The 13,258-nt window shown below is 43.5% G+C and overlaps 1 pseudogene; it reads right to left on the minus strand.

Moving 5' to 3' along the window:
• Positions 1-10,396: 10,396 nt before the first annotated feature.
• LOC104997581 lies at positions 10,397-12,882 on the minus strand (annotated as a pseudogene).
• Between the last annotated feature and the right edge of the window lie 376 nt (positions 12,883-13,258).

Here is a 13,258-nt window from a genome sequence, read left to right on the forward strand (position 1 = left end):
GCTCAGTCATGTCCAACTCTTCGAGACCCCATGGACTGCAGCCTACCAGGCTCCTCGCCCATGGGATTTTCCAGGCAAGAGTACTGAAGTGGGTTGCCATTGCCTTCTCCAAGATCCAGAGGGGCAGATGGAGATTAAAATGCAATCTGTGTCTGCTTTGGCAGGATATTCTGCATAACAGAGAAAGGGAGACCTTTTTCTACTAATAATTGGCTCCAAGAAACTTTTGATCTCCAAGGTTGCATCTGTCCAGAAAGGATGCTTCTTTCTATTCTCATTTAAGTGAGGTGTAGCCTGGCAGCACCGCCTCTCACAAGAACAGGCTGACTTAGCGTGGCCGCAGGTACGTGTGGTATCTGCTGCTATGCGTGCTGGTAAAGCTACAACCCGTGATGACTTACTCCCACTCTTACTAATTGTGGCTTTCGTGTTCTCTAGTCATCCACTTCCGTTCATGTGACCAGCCCGGCAGACATGAACTACAGTGAGCAGGAGAGAGCCCTGGGCTGGCTGCCTGCCAGCATCTCTGCATAAAAAGCACAGAACTTTGTGCTGCCTGCCCTGCTGGGTGTAGCAGGAACAGGGCAACCTTTTGGGGACAGTTGTAGACACACAGACTAAAACCAAGAGCCACATCCAAAGTTAAAACTCCACTAGAGAAGGCTTTTGCTTCTGTTGTTTTATAAGGAAAAAAAAAAATTGAATGTTCTGACTGTTATATCAATACATTTGAAGATATGTAGCAAGAAATTAAAACTTTACCAACAATGAAGTGTATTTCTATGCCATAGACAGCTGTGGGGTTAGGAGAGTCAGGTCAAGGTCATAGCTTGGACATCTCCTACTATATGAATTTGATCCATTGCCTCAACTCTCTGGATCTACCTGTCAGTTCCTGACATAGAACTCCTACACCTGAGTGATGGAGTACAAGGAGCATCTTTTGTTCTAATATTTGGTGTTTGACGCTGGTTCCTGACACAGAGCGCCTAAATCCCTTGGCATTTCTTGGGTGACAGAGTGTCTTATGTTGTAATGAGGTGACTCTGGATGGGTTCCTAGAGAGTTTCAGGATGGTCACTGGAAAAACTAAGTCATGATTAAAGGCTTGGAATTTTTAGCCCACCTCTATCCTCTGGGTTGGGGAGAGGGGCTGGAGATTGAGTTAATGATCAATTCAGGTCTATGGGGTGAAACCTTCATAAAAATTCTTAAACTCCAGGATGTGGAGAGATTCTGGGTTGGTGAATAGGAGGGTGTGCACCGTAACTCCACAGGGACAACGTTTCTGCACTATGGACTCTTCCAGACCTCGCTCTATGAATCTCTTCACCTGGTTGTTCATCTATATCCTTTATTATGTCCTCTAAGTGCGTGGTAAGTCACTTCAGTTGTGTCTGACTCTTTGCAACCCTGTAGACAGTAGCCTGCCAGGCTCCTCTGTCCATGGGATTCTGAAGGCAAGAATCCTGCAGTGGGTTGCTGTGCCGTCCTCCATGGGCTCTTCCCAACCCAAGGGTCAAACCTGTGTCTCTTACATCCCCTGCATTGGCAGGCAAGTTCTTTACCACTAGCACCACCTGGGAAGCCCTATGTATAAGCCTCTATAATAAACCAATAAATAGAAACACGTGTTTCCCTGCATTCTGTGAATCATAGCAAATTATCAAACCTGAGGAGAGGATCATGGGAACCACCAGTCTGCAGTCACAGAGATGTGAGTAACTTGGAGATTCACTGCATATGATTGCTGTCTGAATCGGGGGGCAGTCCTGTGGGACTGAGCCCTTCACCTGTGGGGTCTTCCCTAACCCTGTGTAGTCAGTGTCAGAATGGAGTTATAGTACATCCAGTTGGTGTCCAGAGAGTTGGAAAATTGATTGGTGTGGGTAAAATGCCCACATATTTGATGTCAGAAAGGTGAGAAGAATAAGAAACAGATTTTTCTTTCCCATCGAACAGGGGAGGTAACTGTGTCCAAAAGGTTGTTAAAAGAAACAAACGGAAGCACCCTGGTGGTACAGGGGCTAAGACTCCACGCTCCCAATGCAGGGGGCCTGGGTTTGACCCCTGGTCAGATCCTGCATGCAGCAACTAAGAAACAAATGGGACAATATGTGTGAAAGCGCCTACAAGAGTGACTGGCACAGAAAGAGTGCTCTAGAGAGACCCTGTTCCCCAAAAAGATGGGAGAGAGGACTAGGAGTTATTCTCACAGTTGTTTTCTCTCTCTACTTGAGAGAGGAAAACTTACTTTCAAGTCAAAAAGCTATCTCATATTATATCTTGCAGCCCTCTCCACAAGGTCATTGTCCTTACACTTATCTTAACAGATAAGGTGTTTCAGGTTCTGAGAGGTTAAGTGGTTGGACCAAGGTCATAAAGCTTGGGAGTAATTAATCCAAAATTAAAAATCAGGTCATTATGACGGCAAGGCTTATGCTGCTTCTCAACACAAAGAAGAAGCGGAGAGAGAGGGGGAAAGGAGGGACACACATGAAGAGAGAAAGGGGACTGAGAGCCACCAAAAAGCAGGAGGCAGAGTCTTCCTTCTCCATTAGTCCCAGGGACCGGGGTCACGCATATGGCCTGTCATCTCATTACTTGCCTTCATTAGGTTTCTAACTTTTCAGTAGTTATTCACTGTCTGAAATTAGCTTTCCCAGTTTGCAAGTTTTCCATCTTGGAAATTTCTTTTACCTTCCCCAGGTACCTGAGATAGGCTGAATAACAGCTGTCCAAAGACGACCACTGGAGAAGGCAATGGCACCCCACTCCAGTACTCTTGCCTGGAAAATCCCATGGGCGGAGGAGCCTGGTGAGCTGCAGTCCATGGGGTCGCTAGGAGTCGGACATGACTGAGCGACTTGACTTTAACTTTTCACTTTCGTGCATTGGAGAAGGAAATGGCAACCCACTCCAGTGTTCTTGCCTGGAGAATTCCCAGGGACGGGGGAGCCTGGTGGACACGGAGTCGGACATGACTGAAGTGACTTAGCAGCAACAGCAAAGATGACCACCGGGGATCCCCTCAGTGGTAAAGAATCCGCATGCCAGTGCAGCAGACCCAGGTTTGATCCCTGGGTTGGGAAGATCCCCTGGAGAAGGAAATGGAAACCCACTCCAGTATTCTTGCCAGGAAATCCCCTGGACAGAGGATGGAGTTGGGAAGAGTTGGACACAACTTAGAAACTAAACAAAAACAAAGATGACCACGTTCTAATCTCTGGAATCTGTGAACATGTCACCTTATTTGGCAAAAGAAAAAATTGCAGAGGTAATTGTGTTACAGATCTTGGGATGGGGAGAGGTTTCTAACTTATCTGGGTGGGCCTGATGAAATCACAAGTGTCCTTAGAAAGAAGTTGCAAGGACAGAACAGGGGCCAGAGAGGAGAGAAGACACTCTGATGCTGTCCTTGAAGATGGATGGAAGGGGCTCTCACCCAAGGAATGGAGTCAGACTCTTGAAGCAACAGAGTCTCCACTAAAAGGAATCAGCCCCATGGCAGTCTGACTTTAGCCCATTTCAGACTGACCTCCAGAACTATAAGCATAACTTTGTGTTGTTTGTGATCATTGTTTCAGCAGCAGCAGGAAACTAACACAGGACCTCATCCCCACCCCTTGTGCATTTTTACCTCTACAGTTTGACACTCTTGGGCCTTAATCTGAATCATAAAATTAGTAATAGCCACTTTCATAGTGCTTCAAGATTTGCAAAGAAAATTCAGTAACACTTGAGTGCTTCTCCTGTGCCAGGCACGTGTAAAGCTCTTTTGTGTTGACCATTGGGTAACCTATTACTTGTCCACAGCATCCTGAGCCAAAATTCAAACCCACGTGTATCCAACCTCACAACCCATACTCTCAACTAGAACTCCCACCAGCCTCTCCATTTCATGTTATATATTCAATACCTCACATGATCTTTGTACAAATGCCCTTTAAGGAGGGCATTTTTTAATCATTCTTCATTTATAGATGAGGAAGTTGAGTTTGAGTGACTTTACCAAGATCATTTATCCAGGGAGAGTCAAACCCAGCCTACAAACAGATCAATTGCTTCCTTCTCTCTGACCCGTTCAGGAGAAAGAAATGCTCCTCCCGTGATGCCCACAGGCCTTTGTATCAATAAATACCTCTATCACCACAATGCATTCCAATTATGTATTTATGTAGTAGGAGGATTTAGGATGCCAAACCTTTGTGGTTCTGTGTTTCACTGACATCAGAATTAAAGAGGCACAAGCAGCAAAAAACATTCAAAAAAGGAAGCCTTTATTCTTTAACTTATCTCTCAAAAATAAAGTTGGGGTCCCATTCCAAATCTTGTTACACTTTTACATCTCCTCCCTCTAACTGCCCCCCCAACACACACAGCTCTCCCTGCCCCCCACCTCTCAGTTCTCTTACCCCATAACCTCTCAGCCATCACCCACCTCCTGTGCCTCTCCTCTCCCAAGCCCAAGAGCCATTTTCCTTTCACTTCTCATCTCTCCTCACTGAATTCCTTACTATTAGACCACTTAGCCTCTCCTCTAAGTCTATCAGCTATATTTTTTTTTTATTTTCAATATTTTTTTTATTTGGCTGCACCAGGTCTTTAGTTGTAGCACGAAAATTCTTAGTTGCAGTGTGTGGGATTGAGTTCCTTGACTAGGGATCAAGCCCAGGCCCCCTGCATTGAGAGAACAGAGTCTTAGCTACTGGACTACCAAGGAAGTCCCTTCTCAGCTCTTTTTAACTCTGCATCCCAGTCTTTTGCCTCACCTCAGAGAGTGTTTCACACCCAAAGAAGCCCACTTGTGAGCAACCCAATAAAGCAGTCTCTTCATCTAGAGCAGAGTTGGGGGTGGCAAGGGGCAGCCTGGAGAGATTGTCACTCAGTCTTACACTCTGCCACACTGGTCATGACAGTAAATTATCTTGTAGGTACCACTTTGTTCCAGATGCTGTCCTGGTCAGCTTATCTATGTGCTTTCTGTTAGGTAGGTAGAATAGGGAAAAGGAGTCCAAAATGGCGGTGGCTAAAAGACAAGGAAGGTCTGAGGACCAGAGTGAAAACTTCAGGCAGAACAAACAGCACTCCTGGCTAAGCCAAATTTGCATAGGACAGGCCCAGGTGGAGACAAAAGAAACATATAAAAGGAGGAGCCAAAGCGTTTTCTCACGGACTTTCTCTCCCGCGTGTGTGCACTCTTTTCTTTCTCTCTCTCTCTCCCTCACTCTCCTGCTACCTTCTAAATAAAATAGAGCTGTAACACTGATTTGCCTAAGAGCTGTAGCACGGTTTGTCCAAGACCTGAGAGCTGTGATGCGCCAAGGGCTTTAATGTCCGTTGCTCCAAATCTTTGTTGTGACGAGACAAAGAACCGAGGAACATACACTTGTGTGACATCGCTGAGGAGTTGCTATTTCATTGGAAGAAACCAAATCAGAGATTGTGTGATTCCCCTAGATTCCCCTGGACTCCCCTCAATGCCCTCTCCCTTGCCCCGTCCCACGCTAACTCCCACCAAGACTTCTGCTTAATTCTGAGTTCCTCAAGGTCAGCTACAATTTCTTACTCATCATTTACTTCCTGAGCTGGGCACATCAAGAGTATCTGATGCAATGCTCTCATGACACCCTCAGTACAATTCTAAAAAGTCACCCCTGGCTTTATCTCACCCCCACCCACAAAACCAATACTTTTCCTTGTCCTCCCTTAGTAAAGCCACAAAGTTTATATCTATCCTCAGGCCTAGGGCCGGGTGAAATTTTGCATAAAACTAGTCCAATCCTCTTACTTTACCTATGAGGAAACAGCCCAGGGAGATGATTCACCTGGTCAGTGACCTTGCCCGGCACTTTTTTCATGAGATTACAGGGTTTTTCATTGCTGAAGGGAAGTTGCAAATACAAAGCAGGAATTTGGCCCTGGCACTCTTCTGGTAGTTTTCTTGGTGTCAACATGGACCTGTTCCCAGCAAGCTATACAGCAAACAGGTTATCTTTTACATAATTTTCCAGGAAGTTTTATGCTCTATCACTGAGCTCAGAATGGGTTGAACCAAAATTCTCCTTCAGTTCTGGGAAAGCCATTTGACCTCCTAAAGGTTTTATTTATTTTCCTTTCCACCAATAAAAGAAAAAAACACTTGTCTAAGAAGGAGACTTGGGTTCTTACCTAGACTCTGATACTTCATCTCAAATTTCATTTCAATTTTGGGAAATCAAATTCTTCATTCCCAAATACTTCATTTCAAATTTGGGAAATTTGGTAATTTCCCAAATGTCTGACAGCTGACTTTGACTCAAGGGCTCGCTGATGGCTTTCACAAACTGCACAGCTTATTCATGTTCTGATGATGCTTCTGGCCATGTCTGGACCCTCCTCCTCATTTTGTCTCAAATGCTTCCCTTAATGGAAGCTGGATTTCTTTGGAAGGAATGATGCTAAAGCTGAAACTCCAGTACTTTGGCCACCTCATGCTAAGAGTTGACGCATTGGAAAAGACTCTGATGCTGGGAGGGATTGGGGGCAGGAGGAGAAGGGGAAGACAGAGGATGAGATGGCTGGATGGCATCACTGACTCGATGGACATGAGTCTCAGTGAACTCCAGGAGTTGGTGATGGACAGGGAGGCCTGGTGTGCTGCAATTCATGGGGTCGCAAAGAGTCAGACACGACTGAGCGACTGATCTGATCTGATCTGATCTGATACTGCTGTTTCCTGGAAGCATGTGAGCCAAATAGTCGAGACTGTTGGAAGGTCTGCTCCATGCTGTCATTCAGGGCCTGTGGCCTTGGCCTCACCCACATGGTCAAAGCTGGACCTCCACTGGTTCTAATCAAGGAAGAGGCACATAAGAGGTACATCCAATGTGTTAGTGTCCACTCACATTCCACTGGTGAGAACGTAGTCACAGGACCATATATAATTATAGGTAGGCTGGGGAATAAGGAGTGAATGAGCAGTCACAGGCCCAGGTACTACTTAATTACCCTGGAAGGAGAGAGAACTGATCTGACAGGAGAGGGGCTGACTCTACTGCGTGCTTAGACCTGGAAAGCTTAAGATGGCTTTGCAAGCATCTTATGAGATATCATTATTTTCATGTTAGAGTTGGGGGCACTTGAACTCAGAGTACTAAAGTAATTAGGTCACAGCCAAGTTGAACCCTGGAACTGAAATCTGAAATCATTTTAAAGCTTGTTTTCCTTCTTTTTCCCCCCAGCTTCACTGAGGTATATTACATTGTGAAAGGATTCCTTCCATCGAGTTAATTGACACATCCATCACTTCACATGTTTACCTTTTTTTGGTGGAAAATGAGTGAGGACATTTAAGTTCTACTCTCTTAGCAAATTTCAACCATAGGGCTTTCCCTGGTGGCTCAACAGTAAAGAATCTGCCTGCCAATGCACCACATTATACATTAGATCCTCAAACTTTATTCTTCTTAGAGCTTAAAACGTGTAACCTTTTACCAACTTCTCCCTATTTCCTCCACCCGCAAACCGTGGCAACTACCATCCTACTTTTTCTATGAGTTCTTTTTTTTTTTTTTTTAATTTCCCATATAAGTGATATCAGAGGTATTTGTCTTTTTCTGTCTGGTTTATTTCACTTAGCATAATGCCCTCCATGTTGTCACAAATTACAGGATTTGCTCCTTTTTCTTAAACATTTCGTACTCTTTACATTCCTTTCTCTCCTTGCTAACAGTCTTCAGTTAATACATCTTGTCTCTTTTAGTTTGGAGTGGTTTTTCTTATTCTCCCTTTTCTTAAGTCTATAATTTACAAAATGTTTGCCTATGCTGATTTTTGCTTTTCTTCTAGTTCAGATATCACTCATTTGAGTATCCTTATGTTCATTTTTCTTGCATTTGGTCACCTTTATTACTTCAAATTATCATAATTCAAACATTGTTTTTCTGTTCTATTCACTGTTTATATTAATATCTTTGTTTCTGTTGTTTCTCTTATCTTTCTTCTAATAATTCATTCCTGTGGGGATAGGCTAACTCAAACCAAAGGTATTTCTACCTTGATTGAAATCAGTCAATAAAGTCCATGGAATAATAAAAATGTTACCTTGAGTTTCCAAAATATGTTTGTCTATTAAATATCAAGATATTGTATTAGAAAAACTGGGTTACATTATTGACTTTTTTATGAGTTCAGTATACAAAATAAAATATCATTCAGTAGGGTCATTAAAAATCACACATTGGTTTACTGGAAATAGCTAAATTCCAAACAATGACGTCATTGTATAAGAACAAAAGGTAAGAAAGGTGAACTTGAAAATGGGGAGCTGACTTGATAAGCAGCCATTTTATCTCCTGGTTTTCACTGTGGTTGCTCTCAAAATATTTGGGCTTTAATCTGGAGCAATGTTTATATAAATTAATTAGGTTAATAAAAAGAAAACCAATTAGATTTGTATTTTACTAATTTCAAGAGAACAATTTAACTAGTAAAAAAAATTTAAATCATTTCCATGTTACAAGTAGATTCATGCAGACATTGTCCTAAAACTTCAACTGTTTAGTAAAAAAAAAAAAAAGAAATTGAATACTATTTAATCCCCCCAATATAACAAATATTTTCTTACATTTCTTGAGTTTTAATAGAATAGGATATAGATTGTGCTTTTAGTTTAACAAATAAAGTAACAAAAGTGACAACAAACAGATTAACGATACAGCTGTCCCTCAGCACAACTAGGGACGATTCTAGGACCTCTGAAGTTATCAAAATCAATGGATGCTCAAGTCCCTTATATAAAGCAGTATAGTATTTACATATAATCTACACACATCCACCCATGTACTTTTAATCATCTCTAGATTGCTTATTGGAGAAGGCAATGGCACCCCACTCCGGTACTCTTGCCTGGAAAATCCCATGGAAGGAGGAGCCTGGTGGGCTACAGTCTATGGGGTTGCTAAGAGTCAGACACAACCAAGTGACTTCACTTTCACTTTTCACTTTCATGCACTGGAGAAGGAAAAGGCAACCCACTCCAGTGTTCTTGCCTGGAGAATCCCAGGGACGGGGGAGACTGGTGGGCTGCCATCTATGGGGTCACACAGAGTCGGACACGACTGAAGTGACTTGGCAGCAGTAGCAGCAGCAGCAGCAGCAAATTTCTTATAATAACCTAATACAATGTAAATTATACAATACAATACAATACAATGTACTTATACAATATAATTACCATGTAAATGTTATGCAAATGTTTGCCAGAGTGACAAATTCAAGTTTTGCTTGCTGGAATTTTCTGAAAATTTTTTCAAATATCGCTTGATCCATAGTTGGTTGGACCTGCAGATAAGGAAGGTCTACAATGCATATCTAAGTATCAGTTATGAACTCCACAGCCATAGGCAGTGTAAAATCCAGCTGTACCAGTCAGGGGAGGTTCACTGTTACAACAATCAGCTCCAGCCTGCCAATGCTTGACACAAAAAGTCTATTTTCACTCACAAACTAGTTCAACAGAGGTGTTCCTGGTCAGGCAGCCATCTTGTATGATTCCCTTTCGGGCAATTACTCAGGACTCAGGCTCCTTGGAACTTGTGTCTCCACCACCACCTAGGGCATTAGAATCCTCTGATTTCCAGCTTCCCAGATGGCAAGAAACTGAGGGAGGGAAGAATTGTGGAGGAGGTGAGTTACCAGACCCATGCCTGAGGGCCAGACTAAGAAGTGTAGTCTGGCTTTAACACCTAGAGAAAAAGGAAACAGAGGCAGCTAAACACAGAGCCCTGGTGGCTCAGTTGGTAAACAATCTGCCTGCAATGCAGGAAACTGCCTGCAATGCAGGAGACCTGGATTCCATCCCTGGGTCAGGAAGATACTCCAGAGCAAGAAGTGGCAGCCCACTCCAGTATGCTTCCCTAAGAAATCCCATGGACAGAGGAGCCTAGTGGGCTACAGTCCATGGGGTAGCAAGAGTCGGACATGACTGGGTGACTAACAGAAACACATAGTGGTCACTGCCAATCCAGTCACAATAAACAATAGCTGATTTTTTTGGGGGGTGGGGGTCTAATTTTGACTTTATTTTACACTTTCAAAAGAGAAAAAGGGAGTGAAAAGTTGTAATGTCTTCAACTTTGGGGTTCAGCACATACAACAGACTCCTTGGACAAAGGTTCATCCAGATTGTTGAAAATTTTGATGCAGAGGGAAGACTAGGGGAGCCCACCCCACCCCACCCCTCCCGACCCCCACAGAGAGAAGTCTACAGTTACTCTATCACAGTGCTCTAGCTAAAGCCCAGGTTTCAAACCACAGAGTTCCAACTTAACATCTACAATTTTAGGCTTTGGCATTTCAGTAAGAAATAAGCTCAGAGCTCATCTCAGAAGTAAAATTAAGCTGTTGCTCTCAGCTATGCCCCACTTCCAGGCTTAGGCAGACACGTAGGGTGGCAGTGGTATGGGGATAACAGCACTGTACTGTCACTGTTGATAACATAAACCAGGACATCAGAGGAATTCCTGCCATTGAGGCATCAGTAGCAGTTCCAAACATAGCTAATCAAATAATCCTTAAAAGTCAAGATATGCTGATAAACAGAAAAATAATGAGGACCAAACAGATAGGATTCATTGACATGATATCATCTTTGTGAGGAAAATTAGGAGGCAGTTGAGAAGGGAAAGGCAAAGGAGAAAAGGAAAGATATACCCATCTGAATGCAGAGTTCCAAAGAATAGCAAGGAGAGATAAGAAAGCTTTCCTCAGCGATCAGTGCAAAGAAATAGAGCAAAACAACAGAATGGGAAAGACTAGAGATCTCTTCAAGAAAATTAGACATACCAAGGGAACATTTCATGCAAAGATGGGCTCGATAAAGGCTAGAAATGGTATGGACCTAACAGAAGCAGAAGATATTAAGAAGAGGTGGCAAGAATACACAGAAGAACTTCACAAAAAAGATCTTCATGACCACGATGGTGTGATCACCAACCTAGAGGGAGACATCCTGGAATGTAAAGTCAAGTGGGCCTTAGGAAGCATCACTACGAACAAAGCTAGTGGAAGTGATGGAATTCCAGTTGAGCTATTTCAAATCCTGAAAGATGATGCTGTGACAGTGCTGCACTCAATATGCCAGCAAATTTGGAAAACTCAGCAGTGGCCACGGGACTGGAAAAGGTCAGTTTTCATTCCAATCCCAAAGAAAGGCAATGCCAAAGAATCCTCAAACTACTGCACAATTGTACTCATCTCACATGCTAGTAAAGTAATGCTCAAAATTCTCCAAGCCAGGCTTCAGCAATACATGAATCATAAACTTCCAGATGTTCAAGCTGGATTTAGAAAAGGCAGAGGAACCAGAGAGCAAATTGCCAACATCCATTGGATCATTGAAAAAGCAAGAGAGTTTCAGAAAAATATCTACTTCTGCTTTATTGATTATGCCAAAGCCTTTGACTGTGTGGACCACAACAAACTTTGGAAAATTCTTGAAGAGATGGGAATACCAGACTTTCTGACCTGCCTCTTGAGAAATTTGTATGCAGGTCAGGAAGCAACAGAACTGGACATGGAACAACAGACTGGTTCCAAATAGGAAAAGGAGTATGTCAAGGCTGAATATTGTCACCCTGCTTATTTAATGTATATGCAGAGTACATCATGAGAAATGCTGGGCTGGAGGAAGCACAAGCTGGAATCAAGATTGCCAGGAGAAATATCAATAACTTCAGATATGCAGGACACCACCCTTATGGCAGAAATCAAAGAACCTAAGGAGCCTCTTGATGAAAGTGAAAGAGGAGAGTAAAAAAGTTGGCTTAAAGCTCAACATTCATAAAACTAAGATCATGGCATCCGGTCCCATCACTTCATGGCAAATAGATAGAGAAACAGTGGCAGACTATTTTCTTGGGCTCCAAAATCACTGCAGATGGTGACTGCAGCCATGAAATTAAAAGACACTTACTCCTTGAAGGAAAAGTTATGACCAACCTAGACAGCATGTTAAAAAGCAGAGACATTACTTTGCCAACAAAGGTCCATATAGTCAAACTATGGTTTTTCCAGTGGTCATGTATGGATGTGAGAGTTGGACTATAAAGAAAGCTGAGTGTCAAAGAATTAATGCTTTTGAACTGTGATGTTGGAGAAGACTCTTGAGAGTCCCTTGAACTGCAAGGTGATCAAACCAGTCCATCCTAAAGGAAATCAGTCCTGAATGTTCATTGGAAGGACTGATGCTGAAGCTGAAACTCCAATACTTTGGCCACCTGATATGAAGAGCTGACTCATTGGAAAAGACCCTGATGCTGGGAAAGATTGAAGGCAGGAGAATGGGATGACAGAAGATGAGACTGTTGGATGGCATCACCGACTCGATGGACATGAGTTTCAGTAAACTCCAGGAGCTGGTGATGGACAGGAAGGCCTGGCGTGCTGTAGTCCATGGGGTCGCAAAGAGTTGGACACGACTGAGGGACTGAACTGAGCTGAACTGAACTGTCATGTGTATTCCTGGATGGAATTTGGATAAACTGCAACCATGGTGTTCAGGGCAAAACCAAAGATCTGGTAACAGAAGAATGGGATGATCCTGGTCACATGTTGCTTGTATACTCCGTGCACAGCCATTGCCCAGTTAAGGACCGTGAGAACAGAAATTGTGATGGCAATGCATATGTTGGCATCATCCATGAACTCAAAGCCACCTCCGAGTTCAGAATTTGAAGAGTGATACTGATCTGGATCAGCCAGGGCACTCAACAGAACCAGCAGTACCACAGCATTGAAGATCAGGTCCCAGGTGCCCAGCAGGATGGTGCCAGCTGGGACATGGCAGCACAGGCAGCAGCTGGTGGAGTAGAACGGCATCCAGGGGGCCACCATCTTCATCACTCAGGCTGCCCGCACAGTGGCATGCTGGGCTACTGCTGCCTCCTCGGCCACTCTGGCTCCACTCTGGCTCCCTCTCCCCGCCCTGCTCACCACCCATGAGGGCTCCTAGCTGCTGTCTCTGACAGACCACAACAGCTGATTTTTGAAGTGTTCCCATATATACCCACTCTTATAGGGGAACAGCCCTGGAAATGCAAATAATGACAATTATTTGGGACACCAGAATGTCTGTTCTATTATTTGTACCTGAAATTAAAAGAAATACCAAATTAAAGTCAACTCTTTCAAAATGGAGTCCCAAATCCATGGCCATGACTGCTGGTGTCTAGTAGGGCATTTAGCTGAGGTAATCAGAGGTAACCAAGGGTACCGT

The sequence above is a fragment of the Bison bison genome, unplaced genomic scaffold (assembly GCF_000754665.1).
Source record: "Bison bison bison isolate TAMUID 2011002044 unplaced genomic scaffold, Bison_UMD1.0 scf7180017864310, whole genome shotgun sequence".
Lineage (NCBI taxonomy): Eukaryota > Metazoa > Chordata > Mammalia > Artiodactyla > Bovidae > Bison > Bison bison.